Source organism: Palaemon carinicauda, chromosome 13 (genome assembly GCF_036898095.1).
Source record: "Palaemon carinicauda isolate YSFRI2023 chromosome 13, ASM3689809v2, whole genome shotgun sequence".
Taxonomy (NCBI): domain Eukaryota; kingdom Metazoa; phylum Arthropoda; class Malacostraca; order Decapoda; family Palaemonidae; genus Palaemon; species Palaemon carinicauda.
The window spans coordinates 110,341,601-110,364,306 of record NC_090737.1 but is presented as its reverse complement, the minus strand read 5'-3'; positions in this window follow the sequence as shown (position 1 = coordinate 110,364,306).

Genomic DNA, 22,706 nt, shown 5'->3' with positions numbered 1-22,706 from the left:
TTTTCTGGAAAAAAAAAAATAAACGTATCAGTCAGTTCATAGTCTTAGTCACACGCAAGGTGGAACAACAGAAGAACAAGCGATACTTTAGTGTAATAAATTACATTTTTTATTACGACCTCTCTCTCTCTCTCCCCCTCCCCCTATCTCTCTCTCTCTCTCTCTCTCTCTCTCTCTCTCTCTCTCTCTCTCTCTCTCTGGCATAAATATGTTTCTTGTGTAGTTTTCGTTTATTTTGTCTTATTCAATTTATACACTATCGAATACTTCTTGTGTTCAAGAAAACAAATAATATATTTGTTATTACATTTCTGTATAACATAATGCTAATTGATCCTGACGAGTAGTTGTACTTACTTTTGATGGCTATTAATCTTAGAATTATTATATAATAACAACATTTTAATGGATATTCTCTTAACACAAGAAATCACTCTTATATATTCTCTAGTAAAATTAAATAAAACAACTATTTGATAATTACTATATAGTCACTTCACGATTAATGGAAATAGTATCTGGCTCGTTCGATTGAAATACATTAGAAAGTAAAGCAAACTTTTGAAAAGATAACGTAATCAGCAGTCAAAGAAATTGAATAAATAAATGTAGGTTTTTAGAGAAATAATTGTGTATGTATATCGGGTGGTAACTAATCTCGAACATAGCTATTGACGTTGAATTACCTGCCTCGTAGTGTAAGGGTTTCTTATTATTCTGAACAATAAGAACTATAGCATGAATATCCCCACATCATCATGATAAATTGGACTGTATAATCTGAAATAATTAGATAATATCAAATATCATTAAATAAAAAAAAAAAAAACAGACATTTATTTTTGCTGAAAATGAAAATATCATTATAACCATTATTAGATAGATTTTTTTAGCACACCATGAATAAAATAATCAATTGAGAAAATAATGTTGGGTAATTTAAACGGATTAGCCGTCTAGAACTTAAAATATATAACAGTGGCATCTTGATTTAGTAGAAGAAATTCAATATTCTCTTCCCCCGACGGATGAAAGTAATCAGACAAGGAATTACTCCTACGTAAACATGAACATGTTAAAAAAAGTCTCCTTTGGAACTAGAGTTTCAACTTCACTACTCGCTAAAAAAACAAAAATAATTGATTACGGAGTAAAAATGTATGATGATTCTAAGATGATTTTATATCTCATTCCTATCACTGAATCATTGCAGACTTAGGCACTCGACGATGATTTGCGGTGAAGTTTTTAACAGATAAATAAAACGAAGATTAGAAAACAAACGGGGGTATTTAAGAATAAAATAAACTTAATTTTTGGTGACAAAAATATGTGCTACCTTCGTTGTAAGAGTTGAAAAGTGATTCCTAAGGATATGTATTGCAAGATGTTTGAAAGCTTGATTCAAATAGTGTTCTTCGTCCGCAACAAAAATCCTACTGTTATTTTTCCTTGTAAGGAAAAGTCTTGGCATTTCTTGTGTAAAGTCTTTACCCTTAAGCCTTTTGTTTGTATTAGTTTGGTCCCACTCACAGTGCATTATCACATTTTACGTAGTTGTTTTACTCGACGTTTTTCCTTTTACGTTTGTTATTTTACGCTTCAATGTTTTCTCCTTAAACATTGGACATCGTACCCGTCCCTATGGACGTGGGATTCATCTTAATTTCAAATATTTACGATAAAGAAAATTGGAAAAATTTAATAGTTATCTTTAATCAAATTTTGTTTTGAACCCTTTAGATTTTTTTCATAAATAGCAAAAATGCTTTATTCCCAGTAGCATAAGTAAATGAAGTCAGTATGATAATATTTCAGTATATTCAAGTATACATCAAATTCCCTAACAACTACAGAAAAACATAAGACTCGCCTATGACTTTAAGAAGCTCGAGGATAAAATAATTTTTAAACTCTTCACTATAAGCAAAATATGAATGCAGACATATACTAATAGTATAGGTAAGATATAGCATGAATATAACAAGGTAAACCTATTCCAACAATTGGTTTAACCTAACTTTTTTTTTATTATTATTATTTCTGAGCAGGGTATCATAGCTAGTTAATAGAAGGAGTAAGTGTATGTTTTCCTCTATAACTTGAAACTAACGTTAATTTGATTTTTTTCTGGCTCTGCCTGAATTTTTATATACCATGTCTATTCATGTGGTATGAGATTTATTAGATATATTTAGCATAACTTACCAAAAAGTATATTTTTTCAGAGCATCTTATATAAAGATAACTGTAAGGTATTTTGAATTCTTACTATAGTGTTTTTTTTTATCCATGTTCCTTGTATTCAACATAGAATGATATGAAAATATCATACATTGTTATATTTAGAGCTTAATTATGAATCTCTATTCTATGTGCTCCTAGAAAATATACGTAGGCCTGGGTAAACTTTTTGTATTTGACAGATTTTTACCCTACGTTATTGCTTGGAAAATTTTATTGTTAAGATCTATCAGGACTGTATGCCGTTATAGACGCCCATTCATAGGAAGTATTAGATATTAATTTGGCTATTCAAATACGAATCATTAACTATTCTTTCAACTGTTCTACCGATACCTAATTACTGTTTCATGCATATGCATATTTTCTTTTATTGTATCTTCCAAGTTTTTTTCTGACAGAATTCTTATGAATCCCTAATGTATTTTTGGGGGGCTATAAATATTTGGTTTACAAATATAGGAAACCTTTCTGTTTTCAGTATATATATATATATATATATATATATATTTATATATATATATATATATATATAAATATATATATATATATATATATATATATATTTATATATATACATATATATATATATATATATACATATATATGTTATATAAATATATATATATATATATATATATATATAAATATATATATATATTTATATATATATATATATATATATATATATATTTATATATATATATATATATATGTATATGTATATATATATATATATAATATCTCAAATGACTTTACCAGTTAAATGTAATATTTTCTTTTGCTCCAAGTGATTCTGGGTACGATTTTCTTTGTAATAATGATAACGGAAAAGTGAATCTGGACTCATTCTCTACCACCCATGCCATTCAATATAAAAAAAAATTCTGTAATACCAACTGTACGCCATTCATTATCCATCACCTACTGATATTTCATATTTCTTAATATTGCATGAATACTTATGATTCCACATTTTCATTATATGAAGTCAATGAATATTGATTTTTTTTTCTTTTATTACCTCTGCCAGGAGGTTATGTTTTCGGTTCGGTTTGTTTGTTTGTTTGTTTGTTTGTTTTGTTTGTTTGTTTGTTCTCTGTTTGTCTGTCTGTCTGTGGACAACGTAGAGGCCACATTTCTACACGGAATCACTTCAAACTTGGCCAAGTAGTTCCCCAATGTGTATGGAAGAACTGATTAAATTTTGGTCAAGGTCACCCCAAGGTCAAGGTCACAGGGGTCACTGGTGTCACTATGACATAAGTGGCCATATCAAGAGACAGAAATAAAGCACTGACTTTTGCATAAGCCAACAGGGAAGTCCTAGTCCAGGCGCAACCCATGGGTGATGTTCAAATTTATAAAGGTCAAAGGGTCAAGGTCATATTGGTGCATTATATCAATGTCATATTAAGTATCAGTGGCAAATGAACAAAGATCACTTGAAGGTCAAAAGTCAAGCAGGTCACTTGAAGGTCAAGGTCACGTGAAGGTCAAGGTCACGTGAAGGTCAAGGTCACCTGAAGGTCAAGGTCACGTGAAGGTCAAGTACATTTGAAGATCAAGGTCACTTGAAGCCAAGGTCAATGTGAAGGTCAAGGTCACGTGAAGGTCAAGGTCACTTGAAGGTTCACGTGAAGGTCAAGGTCATGTGAAGGTCAAAGTCACATCAATTCATGATTCTAGGACATATGGCGCTCTAGGTCACCTTGGCGGAGGTATGTCCTCTACGAGGACCATGTCCGCGTTCAGGACTTGCTCACTTGTTTCCAGATGCATTGTGAACCATTTTTATTTTAATCAAAAACATTGATGCTAAAAATGACTGTCTGTTATCAAAGATTCTAATGATTTTAACCAATTCAATGGTTTTTTTTTTTATTATACTTCCCCTCTATTTGAAATACAAAAATTGAGATTTGCAAAAAAAAAAAAAAAATGAAAAAAAAAAAACTCTGAGCAGAGATATGCAATCATTTCTTCTGTTTCTAGAAAGATTATACTTGCAAGTCTTCGTACCAGGAGTTAGCCTTCCTTTGACAGTCACCGAAGAGAATTCATATAAAAATAGAGTATGAAAAGTAAGTCTTGATATTCCTGAAAGCTCCGTAACTTCTTTTAAATCTCGCTTGACAGAAAGATATAAAACATGTTTCTCTCGCTTTCCATCCCTTCAGAAAACATGCCAGTATCCTTTGCCATTCACCTTTCTACCCTTCAATCCTAGATCCTCTCTAGTAATCCCTTGACCCTCTTTTGTTTTAACACCAGAAAATAACTATTCCTATGACAGACCTTTCATTGCAAAAGTGATAGATTCTACCTCCTCTTTACACTCAAGGTTAAATCAGTATAGGGGTGAAAATGATAAAACAAAACATATTTTTTTTTCTTTTTTTTTTTTTAGTTATGTGTAACATAAAATTGCGTAATCTATTTTGAGTAATGATTCCAGATATGTCAGTACTATAGGCATGGAAATTTTTTTATACATAGTTTTTATACCTTAGTTCTAGTAACAAATATTTAAATATAATTTTTTGAATAATTTTATTAACGTATATACGGGGATTACCTTAATTGTATTTTTTTTAATTGTTTATAACTACCTTTTAAAGTAGACAAAGGAAAATCATAAATATTCCCACTACCCAATAAAGAAATGAATTTGAATCTGGCATAATATAAAATCTCTAAATAATTACAACATGGGTGAAAATTCGTCAAACTTGAATAGTAAACGTATAAAATATATTAAACTGTCGTCACAATTTTATATGATTACAATAGTTCGTCTATTTACTGAAATGGTAGAGTATATCATCTGTTGCTTACATATTATATGAAATTTTGCTTAATTATTTTCTGTTAATACCAAGTCATTTCAGAAAACAAAAAAAACAATATAACGGTGCATTAAGATAAACAATTTTTATTGTAAATACGAATGAAATCGAGGTTATTATTCATGAATAATAAATCCTATTTCTTTCATATATTAGATATATTTTCTCTCTCTCTCTCTCTCTCTCCTCTCTCCTCTCTCTCTCTCTCTCTCTCTCTCTCTCTCTCCGTAGAAATCAATACCCATGTAATGATTAAAGTCATATATAGAGGTTGGGAATCCATAAAATTTCAAAGGTAGTACAATATTTGTGGTGATTAGAGGAAAGTGTGATTATCTTGATATCTCTTCAACATTCCTAGAAGGAGGAGATAGATAAAATGAGATTCCCATAGAAAAAGGAAGGCTTAATAGCGTTTGCGAGGAGATTCTATTGAATCGAGTTCAAATCCAATGAACGTCACCAGAGGAGACGGTTTGACTTCTATTAGAGAAATGTTTGTACTCGTGTTTACGTTATTCATGCTTATTCCGGATTCTCTACCTTTACATCCTACCACCAACAGCCGAAATAATTTTTAATATATATATATATAATACTATATATACTGTATTTATAGGTGTATATATATATATATACTTATACATACATACAATATATATATATATATAATTATTATATATAGATATATATATATATACTATATATATATATATATATATACTATATATATATCTATATATATATATGTAATATGTAATATGACATATATATAATATATACATATATGTAGTATATATAAGTATATATATATATATATATGTATATATATATATATATATAAGTATAAATATATATATAAATACATATATATATATATACATATATAAATATATATATACTATATATATATAATATATAATATATATATATATATTTATTATATATATATATATATATTATATTTATTATATATATATATATATATATATTATATATTTATATATATATATATAATATACATATATATATATATATATGTCTGAATTTTTTATCGAATGCGTTTTTATTAAAATATCATTCATAATTAGGAGATCGATAATATGGGAAAAAACTCTATATTTTATTACTATCAATAATTCAATAAACTACAGTAGACTAACTTTTTTAATGTACATTACTTCGCTTTATGAAATAAGCACTTTGGTTTACAATCCGGAACTTAAACCATATTATATATTTATTCTTTATGATAACTTTCACGGAAATAAACAGTTTTCTAAGAGAGACTTTTTTTATATAAATTTCGAAGTAAATAATTGAGGATTAACATTGCAATAAGAAGCTTTTGTAAATGTTCGTTAAATAATACAATAGTTTGGTCATTTGAGATTTATATTCTATTAATGTGGAAACCCCATTTTAAATGGTTAGCTTTTAATCAATCAAAAAAATAAAAATTCCAAAATATATTATTAGTTATTAATCATATGAAGAAAAAGTATTCATAAAACTGGTATATAGTTTAGATATTTCAGTTTTGCGTCCTGTCAAGTTAGGTTATGATGCATTATTACTTAACAGCACAATTTTCGGAGATTATTTTTTTTTTTTTCAGAATAATAGAAATGACAGCCTACCAAAATAGTTTCACTCTCCAAGAGACCTCATATATATATAATATATATATACATATATATATATATATATATATATATATATTTGGGTGGGGGGGTGAAGTGAAAGTTTCTCAAATATTTCAGCAATAAACATTTATATATATAAAAAAAACTTTTCTAGATAAACTTTGCATACTTCTTTTCTAATAATATTAAAATACTCCATGAACCTAGATGTCATTATATTTTTACTTATTTATCCTAGGTTTTTTTTTTTTCTTTTAGACACATTAAAATTCGCTTATCTAATAAAAGGTAAGCAATATATTAATTACCCTTTGTGATTGGAGATTTTTTTTATAACATCTCATTCACATCAATGAGTTCCCAAGGGCTAAGGAATATTTTTTTTACAACATTTCAGTGACGTTTCAGTAATTGATTTTATTAATTAATAAGAATATTTTGGAATAATTAGAATTTCTCAAAAGAAAGGATGGCGCTATAGGTGATGCTCTTGCTAGAGTGAGATTGCATATCAACCAATCTTACAATTAAAATGTAATCAAATGGTTAAACTTTACACCACATTCATAGATACCTTTTTAAAATTAGTTGTGATTAGCTTTCTCTGTATTGTTATTGTAGTTACCAAAGAAAGACCTTTAAGTTGCTAGTATTGAAACCCATTACTTGTCCGCGCTTTCGTATTTCTCGTTAATAGGCTAACATGATCTTTGAAAATTGAACAATCATTATAGTTACAGACTTCCCTAATCAGCTAAATGTTTATGGATACTTTTATTCGAATTTTTTACGTCCATTTTCCACGACTCTTTTCATATGAAGCGCATTTTTACAACTACTTATCTGATTTTGAAGTGAAGAATGTACATTGCTAAATGGCATAAAAGTAAATATAAAATCTCTAGGGAAAAAACGTCATATTTAATAGAAAAACACTATCACTATTCTAACACTGAAATATAAAAATCTAGATCAATGATTTCATTGTTGATAATTAAACCATTTCCCAGAAAGGTTGAAGAATATGAGACATCCAACAAGAGTATATGTATAGGTATTGCTAAATATTCTCAAAATAATAACAACATTCAAATCTGATTCCGTAACTGGTTGTGTTCGGACATGACATTTTATTAAAGAATTTTTTTAACAATGGCCTGGTCTGGCGAGATTTTGATAGTCTATAAGATATTAATTTAGCGCACCATGCTTCAGTAGGTAGGTTTTCTGAACCTTTAACATTTCCTAGATTTTGGACATGAAAAGTAATAGCATATCGGGCAGAAGATGTAAAAAAAAAAAAAAATGAGGAGGGTTGGTCATCTTAAGCAACAGCAAAGCCTATTATACCTTTCACCGATAATAATGTATTGCACTTAAATATAACAAACTCTAATATTTACTGTATCAAATAAATACGCTATTTCCTGATATTTTTGTCTGGAAGTTGATGAATAACGTTTGTTTCCTCAAATGTATATTATCTGTAGAAGTTTGAGAAATTATTCATCTTCTGAAGCCATCTTGGAATTCTGTCGTTTTTTATCATGAATACAAAGAGAGAGAAAAAGGTTATTATACTTTTTGAAAATTCCCAACTAAGTTAAAGGAACCATCAAGAGAAAAGGATGTGATTACTTCATGTAAAAATAGATTTTTTAGTAATTATGTTTGTAATGATTACCAGACAACCATTACGAGAGTCGAGATACATCAATTTCTAAAATTAAATTCAGTATTGAAATTTCACATGGTGTTTATCATCTCTTAGCATAAAGTTATGGATGAAAATACAAACATGATCACTCTTTATGAAATTAACAATGGAAAATTTTGAAATTGAAAAAATGATAAAAAAAGAGAAGTGATAATGATAATAGAATAAAATGGCTATGGACACAAACGAGATTTATGTGAAAAAAAAAGTACTGGGGGGGATATTTTTCATGTCAGCATTGAAAAAAGGTTTGTGAATCGGATGAACGTTATATGTAAAAGACGACAGAGTTTTGCAATATAAATCACTACAAAACTTTTCGACTTATTCCTCGTATATACGAAAAAAAAACACGAATTTATTGATGAAAACATGACCATTTATTATCACACTTGGTTGACAGAGGTAACAAGGCAAAAGAATTTTTTTTTTTTTTGTGTGTGTGTGTGTGTTTATAAATGCTAAACTGCTTCAGCATTTAATGCTTTTGAAATGGTCAAATGTTAATAGTATAGTAATTCGAGGTAGATGAAATTGTTAAAATAACACAACAATTACTGAAAAAAAAATTATTTGTGATAAAGGGATTACGTACATAAAGGTAAACGTAATTTTGAATTTCAAATTAGCTTTTCAGATAAAAACGAATAATACACACACACACACACACACACACACACACACACAAAATAGGTTTGGACACAAACCGTCCAAAAATGTCCTTGTCCATCATATCTAACGATTGTTAGGCAGCCGCTAATTGGTCAAACATTTAATGCATCATACCAATTTTTGTGTGTTTATTATATTTTGAAAACTGTCTTTTTAAGATAGGTATTCATTATTAGGATTTCGTGATTCAAAATTGATGTTCGTTGTAAATGTGTATACACAGCGTCTCTCTACAAAAATTCGTTTTTTAGAAACATACCTTAGTTTCATCCCTTAATGGGAATGGAATGAAAAACATAAAAAAACAAGGTTTTATAAAATCAGATGTTTGATATTTAGAATCTAAATTTTACTCGTCTCTTCCGTTCAAAAACATATTTCTCTGTGATTTTGATATGAGTTCCCTTTTATATGCTCATAGAAAATCAAGGTAAAAAAAAGGAAATTGGTGCCCAAAAAGTTTATGATAATTCAAAATATACTATAGTGATGATTTTATAGCATAATTAATACAATAATTTACTAATATCAGTCTCCTATTCGCACATTACTATAGACACAAAAACTGGTAGTTCAGTAATTAAATAAATTTGACAACGAATGACGTTGTTTTTTATCATCCCTCATCATAACTGAAGTTTATGCAATAGAAGTCAGGAAATGCAGAACATTAAGCCTACGCTGTGGAGTTTAGCGAGAAAATATTTAAACATTAAAACGTTTCAAGATAAATAAAAGTAAGCGGAGCAAGTTGGTAATATTTCTGAAATCTCATTTCCTTTGATCATAAAACTAAATATAGAAACATAAATGTGGATGTTATGCGTTAGTTAATTAGAGGAAAGTTTTGTGAAGCATTGTATTCATTACTAATATACAAATCAAATGTAATGAATAAGATAAAATTTCAATATAACGTTTTGCACAATAATAAAATTATTTAAGAAAAAAACGTATAACCCATATTAACTACAGATCTGTTATTAACAGTTGTTGAAATAGCAAAGTAAAAATTATTTAAAAGGTCAAGATCCTTAGAGGGTTGCTTTACATTCCATGATTTTACCTTTTTATTAGGATTTCATAGTAATGCCTACAAAACCTCTTATTAATTATCAAACATCTTTTGTAATAGATGGATAATAGTCCTAACATTTTATCCAATTTTTAAGTAATAGAATACAGTGAGTAGTAGTTGGAAGGCAATCAGGGTGATTACTAAAGTCCAATATCCAATATACCTTGGTAAAATGTTATTGGTATATTACCTTTTATATTGCACATGAATATGTTGTTTACCGTAGAGAGCAAGTTAGTTTTATATGCATTTAGTGCTACCCTTGTTATATCAATTCCATCTCCAGAATGTAGACCTATGGTTGACAGAGATATAGTTAGAATTGGGTGTATTGTGCAGAATATGGGGCATGCAGTTCAACCCAAGCAAAATACACAATATGATCTCAAGACAACGGCTCATCAATATTCAAGTCTCTACATTAATAATATCTCTTTAACTTACTTTCGATTCTACGCGTGATTCTTGAATGCAAATCAAAATATGGGTATTAAATTCTGTTTGTTTTATACTGCAGCTGCTAAGAAAATAATTTAATGAGAAATACTTAACAAAATTTATGATTAGTCTATCATAATTACTGAATAAAAACTTGATAAATCAATTACGTACATTTACTAACTTTTCATTATAAACATCTATAAAAAAAAACTTATTCCCTTACACCACCATCCCTTCGGGGTTAGGTAGGGATTGCACATTTAGGAATCAGCTTTCCCCAGGTATTATTGTGGAGGAATTATTTCCATGAAAGGTTAGTAGGTTGCCTATTCGGATGTCAAAACGTCTAGTTTTTCCTTTCCCTTAAACTCATATCTTGTTCCATTCATTCCTTGTAACTTGTTTTAAGTATTTTTTCTCTGGCTAATCTTCAGCTGTTGACTTAATTCCCTGTGTAGAAAATTTGAAGTATTCCATTTAATATTTTTTTATCCGATTTTCATTTCTGCAACCGGCGTTTTGTTGATTATATGAAGTTTTATGAAGTTTTCTAATAAATATTGTTTATCTTAATGCACCATTATATTGTTTTTTCTTGTCTGAAATGACTTAGTATTAAAACAATTTTGACGAATTTTCACCCATGTTGTAATTATTTAGAGATCGTATATTATGCCACATTCAAATTCATTTCTTATTAGGTAATGGGAAATATTTCTGATTTTCCTTTGTCTACTTTAAAAGGTAGTTATAAACAATTTAAAAAAATACAATTAAGGTAATCCCGTAATAACGTTAATATTAAAAATTATTCAGAAAATTATATTTGAATATCTGTTACTAGAACTAAGGTATATAAACTAGGTATAAAAACTGTCCATGCATATAGTACTGACATATCTGGAATCATTACTCAAAAAAAATACGTAATTATATATTACACATAACTAAAAAAAAAAAAAAAAAAAAAAAAAATAAATAAATGAATAAAATAAAAAAAATGTTTCGTTTTATCATTCTCATCCCTATACTGATTTAACCTTGAGTGTAAAGAGGAGGTAGAATGTATCACTTTTGCAATGAAATGTCTGTCATTGGAATAGTTATTTTCTGGTGTTAAAAACAGAAGAGGGTCAGCCGGGATTACTAGAGGGAATCCAGGATTGAATGGAAGGAAGGTGAATAGCAAAGGGTACTGGCATGTTTTCTGAAGGGATGGAAAGCGAGAAGAACATGTTTTATATCTTTCTGTCATAGTGAGCTTACAAAGAAGTTATGGTGCTTTCAGGAATATCAGGACTTACTTTTTATACTCTATTTTTATATGTATTCTCTTCGGTCACTGTCAAAGGAAGGTTAACTCCTGTAATTCTGGTTCGAAGGCCTGTAAGTATAACCTTTCTAGAAACAGAAGAAATTATTGCATATCTGTGCGCACAGTTTTCTGTGCAAATATAAATTTTTATATTACAAATGAGGTGAAGTATAATGATAAAAAACTAGTGAATTGGTTAAAATCCTGAGAATCTTTGATAACAGACCGTCGTTTATAGCATCAATGTTATCATTTAAAAAGAAAAAATCGTTCACAATTGTATCTGGAAATGAAAGAATAATAAATCGATATTCATTGACTTCATATACTGAGAATATGGAATCATAAGTACACATGCACTATTAAGAAATATGAAATATCAATAGGTGATGGATAGTGTATGGCGTATAGTTTGTATTAAAGGAAACTTTTATATTGGAAGTCCTTGGTGATATAGAATGAGTCCAAGACATACTTATCCGTTATCATTAATACGAAGAAAGGCGTACCCAGAATCACTTGGAACAAAAGAAAATACACATTTAACCGGTAAGGTCACTCGAGCTGTGTATATATATATATATATATATATAAATATATATATATATATATATATATACTTATATATAAATTCATATATATATATATATATATATATATATATTTATATATATATATATATATATATTTATATATATATATATATGTATATATATATATAAATATATATATATATATATATTCATAACTTTAAATATATATATATATATATATATATATATACTGATAACAGAAAGGTCTCCTATATTTGTAAAACAAATATTTATAGCCCCCAAAAAGTACTTTAGAGATTTATACAATTCTGTCAGATAAAACTAAGAAGATACAAAAAAAGAAAATATGCAAAAATCATGATATGGTAATTAGATATCGGTAGAACATTTGAAGGAACAGTTAATACTCCGTATTTGAAAAGTAAAGTTAATATAAATCTCCCTATGAATGGGCTTCTATAACGACATACAATCTGATAGGTCTTAACAATAAAATTTTCCAAGCAATGACGTAGGGTAAAAATCTGCCAAATACATAAAGTTTACCAGGCCTTTGTATATTTTCTAAGAGTACATAGAATAGAGATTCATAATTAAGCTCTAAATATAACAATGTATGTTTTCATATCATCTGTGTTGAGTACAAGGAACATGCATAAAAAAAAAACAATAAATTAAGAATTCAAAATACCTTACCTTTATCTTTATATAAGATGCTTTGAAAAAAAAAATACTTTTCGGTAAGTGATGCTATATATATCAAAATAAATCTCATACCACATGAATAGATATGTTATATAAAAATTCAGGCAGAGCCAGAAAAAAATCAGATTAACGTTAGTTTCAAGGTATAGAGGAAAACATACACTTACTCCTTCTATCAACTAGCTATGATACCCGCTCAGAAATAATAATAATAAAAAAAAAGGGTTAGGTTAAACCAATTGTTGGAATAGGTTTTCCTTGTTATATTCATGCTATATCTTACCTATACTATTAGTATATGTCTGCCTTCATATTTTCCTAATAGTGAAGACTTTGAAAATGATTTTATCCTCGTGCTTCTTATAGTCATAGGCGAATCTTATGTTTTTCTGTAGTTGTCAGGGATTTGATGTAACCTGAATACACTGAAATATTATCATACTGACTTCAGTTATTTTTGCTACTGGGAATAAAGTATTTCTGCTATTTATGAAAAAAATCTAAAGGGTTCAAAACATTACTTGATTAAAGATAACTATTAAACTTTTCTAATTTTCTTTATCGTAAATATTTGAAATTAAGATAAAACCCACGTCCAGAGGAACGGGTTACGATGTCCAATGTTTAAGGAGAAAACATTGAAGCTTAAAATAACAAACGTAAAAGGAAAAACGTCGAGTAAAACCAGTACGTAAAATGTGATAATGCACTGCGAGTGGGACCAAACTAATGCAAACAAAAGGCTTAAAGGTAAAGGCATCACACAAGAAATGCTAAGACTTTTTTATACAAGGAAAAATAACACAGTAGTATTTTTTTCACGGACTAGAGAACATTATTTGAATTAAGCTTTCAAACATCTTGCAATACATATCCTTAGGAATCACTTTTCAACTCTTACAACGAAGGTAGCATATATTTTGTCACCAGAAATTAAGTTTATTTTATTCTTAAATACCCCCGTTTGTTTTCTAGTCTTCGTTTTATTTATCTGTTCAAAACTTCACCGCAAATCATCGTCGAGTCCCAAAGTCTGCTATGATTCAGTGATAAGAATGAGATATAAACTCGTCTTAAGTAAATTGTAGTGAACGTAAAATCATCTTAGAATCATCATACATTTTTACTCCGTAATCAATTATTTTTGTTTTTTTTAGCAAGTAGTGAAGTTGAAACTCTAGTTCCAAAGGAGACTTTTTTAAGATGTTCATGTTTACGTATGAGTAATTCCCTGTCTGATTACTTTCATCCGTTTCATCCGTCGGGGGAAGAAAATATTGAATTTCACCTACTAAATCGAGATTTAGTAGGCTAATCTGTTTAATTACCCAACATTATGCTCTCAATTGATTATTTTATCCATGGTGTTCTAAAAATTCCTATTTAATAATGGTTATAATGATATTTTTATTTTTTTAGCAAAAACAGATGTCTGTTCTTTTTTTTATATATAATGATATTTGATATTATCGAGTTATTTCAGATTATACAGTCCAATTTATCATGAAGATGTGGGGATACTCCTGTTATAGTCCTGTATCGTTCGGAATAATAAGAAACCCTTACACTACGAGGCTGGTAATTCAACGTCAATAGTTATGTTCGAGATTAATTACCACCCGATATACACACACAATTACTCGCTAAAAACCTACATTTATATATTCAATTTTTTTTACTGCTGATTACATTATCTTTTCAAAAGTTTGCTTTACTTTCTAATGTATTTCAATCGAACGACCCAAGATATTATTTCTATTAATCGTGATGTGACTATATAGTAATTATCAAATAGTTGTTTTATTTAATTTTATTAGAGAAAATATATAACAATGATTTGATGTATTAGACAAATATCCATTCAAATATTGTTATTCCATAATAATTCTACGATTCATAGCCATTAAAAGTAAGTACAACTACTCGTCAGTATCAGTTACCTTTTTGTTATAAAGAAACGTAATAAAAAAAAATATATATTTGTTTTCTAGGACACAAGATGTATTCGATAGTGTTTGAATTGAATAAGGCAAAATAAACGAGAACTACACAAGAAACATATTTATGCCAGAGAGAGAGAGAGAGAGAGAGAGAGAGAGAGAGAGAGAGAGTCGTAATATTAATTTAATTTATTACACTAAAGTATCGCTTGTTCTTCTGTTGTTCCACCTTGCGCGTGACTAACACTATGAACTGACTGAAAGTTTTTTTTTTTTTTTTTTTTTTTTTTTTTTTTTTTAGAAATTTCACAGTTTAGGAAATAGGATATGCGTATGTAAGAATAACGATAACTATTGCTCAGAATATAAATATATTAAAATAGTAACAGTACGCAAACTTTTATTAGTGAAAACAATATAAAATAGGAATATGAAATATATTATATATTTCAGAAATAAACATAAATTTAAGCTGTAAAAATTATTGTTGAGTGATACGATTTGAATTATGTGATATGCCCAAAAGAAAGGAAGGAAAACAAATAGTAAATCAAAGATTTCTATAATAAATAAGTGGAGTATATATATATATATATATATACATATTTCTATATCTATATCTATCTATCTATCTACATATATATATATATATATATATGTATTGAGACACTTTTAGGTAATTATTTATAATATGAAGACTATATGGAGTTATCTTTGATAGATCAGTGCAATGGAATTTAACGGAACAAAGCTTCCAAGATATTGGAAGGTAGGATTTTTTTTTCTCATATTAGTGAAAGCACTGAACAATTCAGCATTGTTGTACATCTAAGTTTTGTTGCTATAAGATGGAAGAGTTAGGTTTAGGATTTCAAGTATTGTTAGGAAGCAAAGCGTATTATTAAGGATGCGCAAGAGATAGCATGGTCGAGAAGTTCGGCAAGTTTTGTGGAGTCTGCGTCCAACGAATAAAAAGCAGAGTGGCAATTCAGGCGCTGAATGTAAAGTAAATTTTACGACGTACTTTTTTTTATTTTACTTCCATGAATAAACTAATGAAAAAGTATTTGGTATGAAACTTTCCATTGGTAACATATCATTACAGGTAAGGACATCAGAGCCACTAAACATTTTCCTCTCACACCACAACAGTTCAAAAATTTTTAAGAAATGTAGTTGGTATTACTCTTTATAGCGCTGTGTGTATAAGTATCTGTAAAACATTAAATCAACTATCATAATTCGTAATTTCTACAAATCAGTATTAGCAACTCTTGAAAGGCTGTTATTTTCAATAATTATTTCCTAAACCAATTTCAATCACAAACTAATCACATAATTCTTAAAAATTACTCTAAAGATATATATATATATATATATATATATTGTATATATATATATATATATATATACCAAGGCACTTCCCCTAATTTTGGGGGGTAGCTGACATCGACAAATGAAACAAGACAAAAAGGGGACCTCTACTCTCTGCGTTCCTCCCAGCTTGACAAGGGACTCAACCGAGTTCAGCTGGTACTGCTAGGGTGCCAAAGCGCACCCTCCCCCGTTATGCACCACAGATGAAACTTTATATTGCTGAATCCCCTACTGCTGCTACCTCCGCGGTCATTTAAGGCACCGGAGAAAGCTGCAGGGCCTACCGGAACTGCGTCACAATCGCTCGACATTCATTCCTATTTCTAGCATGCTCTCTTGCCTCTCTCACATCTATCCTCCTATCACCCAGAACTTTCTTCACTCCATCCTTCCACCCAAACCTTGGCCTTCTACTTGTACTTCTCCCAACAACTCTTGCATTCATCACCTTCTTTAGTAGACAGCCATTTTCCATTCTCTCAACATGGCCAAACCACCTCAACTCATTCATATCCACTCTAGCTGCTAACTCATTTCTTAAACCCGTTCTCACCCTCACCACTTCATTCCTAACCCTATCTACTCGAGATACACCAGCCATACTACTTAGACACTTTATCTCAAACATATCCAATTTCTGTCTCTTCGTCACTTTCATTCCCCACAATTCCGATCCTTACATCACAGTTGGTACAATCACTTTCTCATATAGAACTCTTTTTACATTCATGCCCAACCCTCTATTTTTTACTACTCCCTTAACTGCCCCCAACACTTTGCAACCTTCATTCACTCTCTGACGTACATCTGCTTCCACTCCACCATTTGCTACAACAACAGACCACAAGTACTTAAACTGATCCACCTCCTCAAGTAACTCTCCATTCAACATGACATTCAACCTTGCACCACCTTCTCTTCTCGTACATGTCATAACCTTACTCTTACCCACATTAACTCTCAACTTCCTTCTCTCACACACCCTTCCAAATTCTGTCACTAGTCGGTCAAGCTTCTCATCTGTGTCTGCAACCAGTACAGTATCATCCGCAAACAACAACTGATTTACCTCCCATTCATGGTCATTCTCGTCTACCAGTTTTAATCCTCGTCCAAGCACTCGAGCATTCACCTCTCTCACCATTACATCAACATACAAGTTTAAACAACCACGGCAACATCACACATCCCTGTTTCAGCCCCACTCTCACCGGAAACCAATGACTCACTTCATTTCCTATTCTAACACATGCTTTACTACCTTTGTAGAAATTTTTCACTGCTTGCAACAACCTTCCACTAACTGCAAATAACCTCATCACATTTCACATTGCTTCCCTATCAACTCTATCATATGCTTTCTCCAGATCCATAAACGTAACATACACCACATTACCTTTTGCTAAATATTTCTCGCATATCTGCCTTAATGTAAAAATCTGATCCATACAACCCCTACCACTTCTAAAACCACCCAGTACTTCTAATATGGCATTCTCTGCTTTATCCTTAATCATATTAATCATTACTCTACCATACACTTTTCCAACTACACTCAACAAACTAATACCTCTTGAATTACAACACTCATGCACATCTCCCTTACCCTTATATAGTGGTACATTACATGCACAAACCCAATCTACTGGTACCATTGACAACACAAAACATATTAAATAATCCCACTAACCATTCAGGTACAGTCACACCCCCTTCCTTCAACATCTTAGCTCTTACACCATCCATACCAGACGATTTTCCTACTCTCGTTTCATCAAGTGCTCTCTTCACTTCCTCTATTGTAATCTCTACATTCAGTAAACTTTCAAAATATTCCGCCCACCTTTTCCTTGCCTCCTCTCCTTTTAACAACCTTCCATTTCCATCTTCCACTGTCTCTTCATTTCTTGAGCCAGCCTTCCTCACTCTCTTCACTTCTTTCCAAAACTTCTTTTTATTCTCTTCATATGACTGACCCAATCCCTGACCCCACCTCAGGTCAGCTGCGATCTTTGCCTCTCGTACCTTGCACTTTACTTCCACATTTTCTCTCTCTATATTTTTCATACTTCTCTATACTATTACTCTCCAGCCATTCTTCAAAAGCCTTCTTTTTCTCTCTCACTTTTACCTTCACTCCTTCATTTCACCATTCACTGCCCTTCCTCATGCTGCTTCCAACAACCTTCTTGCCAAACACATCACTTGCAATACCAACAAAATTTTCTTTTATTAACTCCCACTCCTCCTCTAAAATTACCAGTTTCTCTTACTCTCACTTCGACATATGCCATTTTCAACCTTTCCTGATATTTACTTTTTACCCCCTGGTTTTATTAGCTCTTCAACCCTCACTAGCTCCCTTTTAAATCCACCTACTCTATTCCCACACTCTTTTGCTACAACTAATTTTCCTTTCCACCAAAAGATGATCTGACATACCGTTAGCCATACCCTAAACACGTGCACGTCTTTCAATCTTCCAAACATTCTTCTAGTTATCAACACATAATCCATTAATGCCCTTTCTAAATACTCTTACATTCGCCACTCTTACCCATGTATACTTGTTTTTTTCTTTCTTTTTTAAAAGCTAGCCACTTATTACCATCTCCGGTTCAACACACATATCTACCAGTCTCTCACCCACTCTCATTTTCTCCTGGTGCGCCTTACTTCCCAATGCGCCCACTCTAGCATTTAAGCCCACCCATGACAACTATATAATTCCTTCTACCCAGTCCTTCTACACACCTAGTTAATTCATTCCAGAACTCATTTTGCTCTTCTTTACTTTTCTCACTACCTGGCCCATACGCACTGACAAACGCCCAACATTTCCTACCCAACCTAACCATTACCCACATTAACCTAGATGATATTTACTTCCATTCCACTACTTTACCTGTCATCCATTCACTCAGCAATAAAGCCATAACTTCTCCTCGCTCTTCCCCTTTCAATCCCAGACACACTGCCAGACATTTCACCAAGCATCACTTCACCCCTTTCCTTTCATCTTTGTCTCACACAAGGCCAATACATCCATATTTCTCTTCCGAAACATACTTACAATCTCACATCTTTTACTCTCTATCGTACTACATCCATACACATTCAAACACCCCAAAACTAGAGTGCGGGGAGCTCCATCTATTTGTTGAGTCTCGCAGGATTATATACAGGATTATATATGTATATATATATATATATATATATATTGTATATATATATATATATATATTGTATATATATATATATATATATACATATATATATATATATATATATACGTATATAAATAAATATATATATATATATATATATGTATATATATATATACATACATATATATATATATATATATATTTATATTTAATGTCAATAAGAACTAATATTTATCAGTTAAAGCGTTATGGAATTTATGAATACCTACTTTACACAATCTGAGGTATAATTATCGTTCGAAATTATTCCTTGATTGAAATGCCTAATTATACGATGCCAAACATTTTCGTAAGAAACGTATTTGTGAAAAAAGAAGGACATAAATGGATAAGCAGTAGCTCCTAATGGGTCTAAATTGAACCCAGATCACTAATTATACTGTTCTGATCGAAACAAAGGAACACAGAACAATATATAAACGTGATAATTGATACAAGGAAATTACATTAGGTTATAGGAAGAGAGAGAGAGAGAGAGAGAGAGAGAGAGGAGAGAGAGAGAGAGAGAGAGAGAGAGAAGTGTGGTCTAGATAAATTCTTAATAATATCTTAATATCTACATGTTTGTCCGTATTTAATTTTATGCTTTTCGTTCCATTAGCATTATTCCTCTCGCTCCAATAAGTATGTAAAATATGTCAGACAAAGGATGATTAAAATGTAAGCATAGCATGAAATTTTCACTTACAGGTACTCACTACATCACATTATAAAAGAATAACTACATTGCAGTTCCCGTTGGGTCATGAATGACATAAAAGATATATGTTTTCAGGAATAATTTATAATATTTTCGTAATTCTATAACTCACCTCCAATCATACTCGAAATGTTCAGAGGTATTTCTTTATATAGTTGTTGTTACATTGGTATTAAAAGCAATGAGCATTTAATATCCTATTTAACACAAAGTATATAAATTTTTTAACATTTAAAACTTACTGAAAATATTGGAATGATGAAAAATATCTTCAAGAGAAAAAGAATTGAAACTGATAAAATAGAATTTGAATAAGCAATTTATTTGATTTAAGTATTCAAAATGAATGCGTTACCTAATATGGATAAGTTATATGTTTTTTATGTTTTTGGCAATATTGTAATTGGACCAAAAGACATTCCAGCTTTTCCACTCATACCTCTCATAATTTCTGAGTAGTGTAAGTGCACTGTATATATATATATATATATATATAAAATAAATAATATATATATATATTTTATATATAAATAATATATACATACATATATATATATATATATATATTTATATATATATATATATATATATATATATGTATATATATTTATATATATAAATATATATATATATATATATATATTTATATATATATAAATATATATAATATATATATATACATATATATATATATATATATATACATATATATATATATATATATATTTATATATATAAATATATATATATATATATATGTATATATATTTATATATATAAATATATATATATATATATATTATTTTATATATATATAAATATATATATATATATATATATGTATATATATATATATATACATATATATATATATATATATATATTTATATATATAAATATATATATATGTATATATATATATATATATATGTGTGTGTTTGTGTGTGTGTATACATATATATAAATCTATATATATATATATATATCTATATATATATATATATATATATGTATATGTATATATATATATATATATATACATATATATATATATATATATAAAAATATATATATATATATATATATATATAGATAGATAGATAGATAGATAGATAGATAGATAGATATATAGATATATAGATGGATAGATACATAGATAGGTAGATAGATAGATAAATATATATATATATATATATATATATAGATATTATATATATATATATATATATATTGGCGAATTGCTCTCTTAGCTATAAACATGTTTTTTAAGGATTTTTTTTTTTTGAGAGATTAAACATATTTCCACACCATTCACGCTTGATATGAAAATTTCTACTGTTCAATATACCACTGATGAAAGCTTTCTGCCAAAAGCTAAAACTAAACTACGCTGATAAATGCAATGAAATTACTCAGATTAGATTATATAATTCCCCTTCTGAAGATTAAGTGCCGTCTTGATGGATTGTAACTACATTTTTAATTTTATATACTGATTCTCACATATGTAGTTGAATTATATAGTTATCGTTATATTTTCCGTTGTATATCATTATACGATAAACAAGAGTGCTCTTATTTAGCATTGTTGCTCATTCCTGATTTTGAGTACTCAAAAAAAATGTGACCATTTGATTTCTTTCCAAAAGTGAAATATAAATAATGAGCTTTACGATATGCACGGATGAATATGTATCGTTATGCTAAAGCTATATTGTTTAGGAAACAGTTTATACAATACTTATATCAGACAAGAATTAACTGTAGAAACTATGGTTCTCAAAATGGAAAAGAGTCAATTAAGATGGTCAGCTGCTGAATGTAACAAGATCGAAATTGAAAAGAATATTCATTTTGTTCCAGAAGGTAAGAGACGACGGGAAAACCTATAATTAGCTGGAATGGATAGCATTGTCGATCTATTTGTGAGATGCAAAAACAAACTTCAATTAATCTTTGGGACTAACTGATCTATTAGTAGTGTGGGTCAGCAGAAATGCGTTTTCTAGATATATCTGATTCTGTTTCTCACTGCTTTAGCCCTGGAAGCAGAATTCGTGTATTACTTAAAAGATATTAGATAATATAAACCTCATACTTACAGTTAGAAAATAATCACTTAAGAAAACTATAAAAAACATATATATAGATAACTTTACATTTTAAAATGAAATTATTTAGAAAATATGGTACATGAAATGATTTATATCCAAAAGAACTATTCTTTTTTAATGAACAATG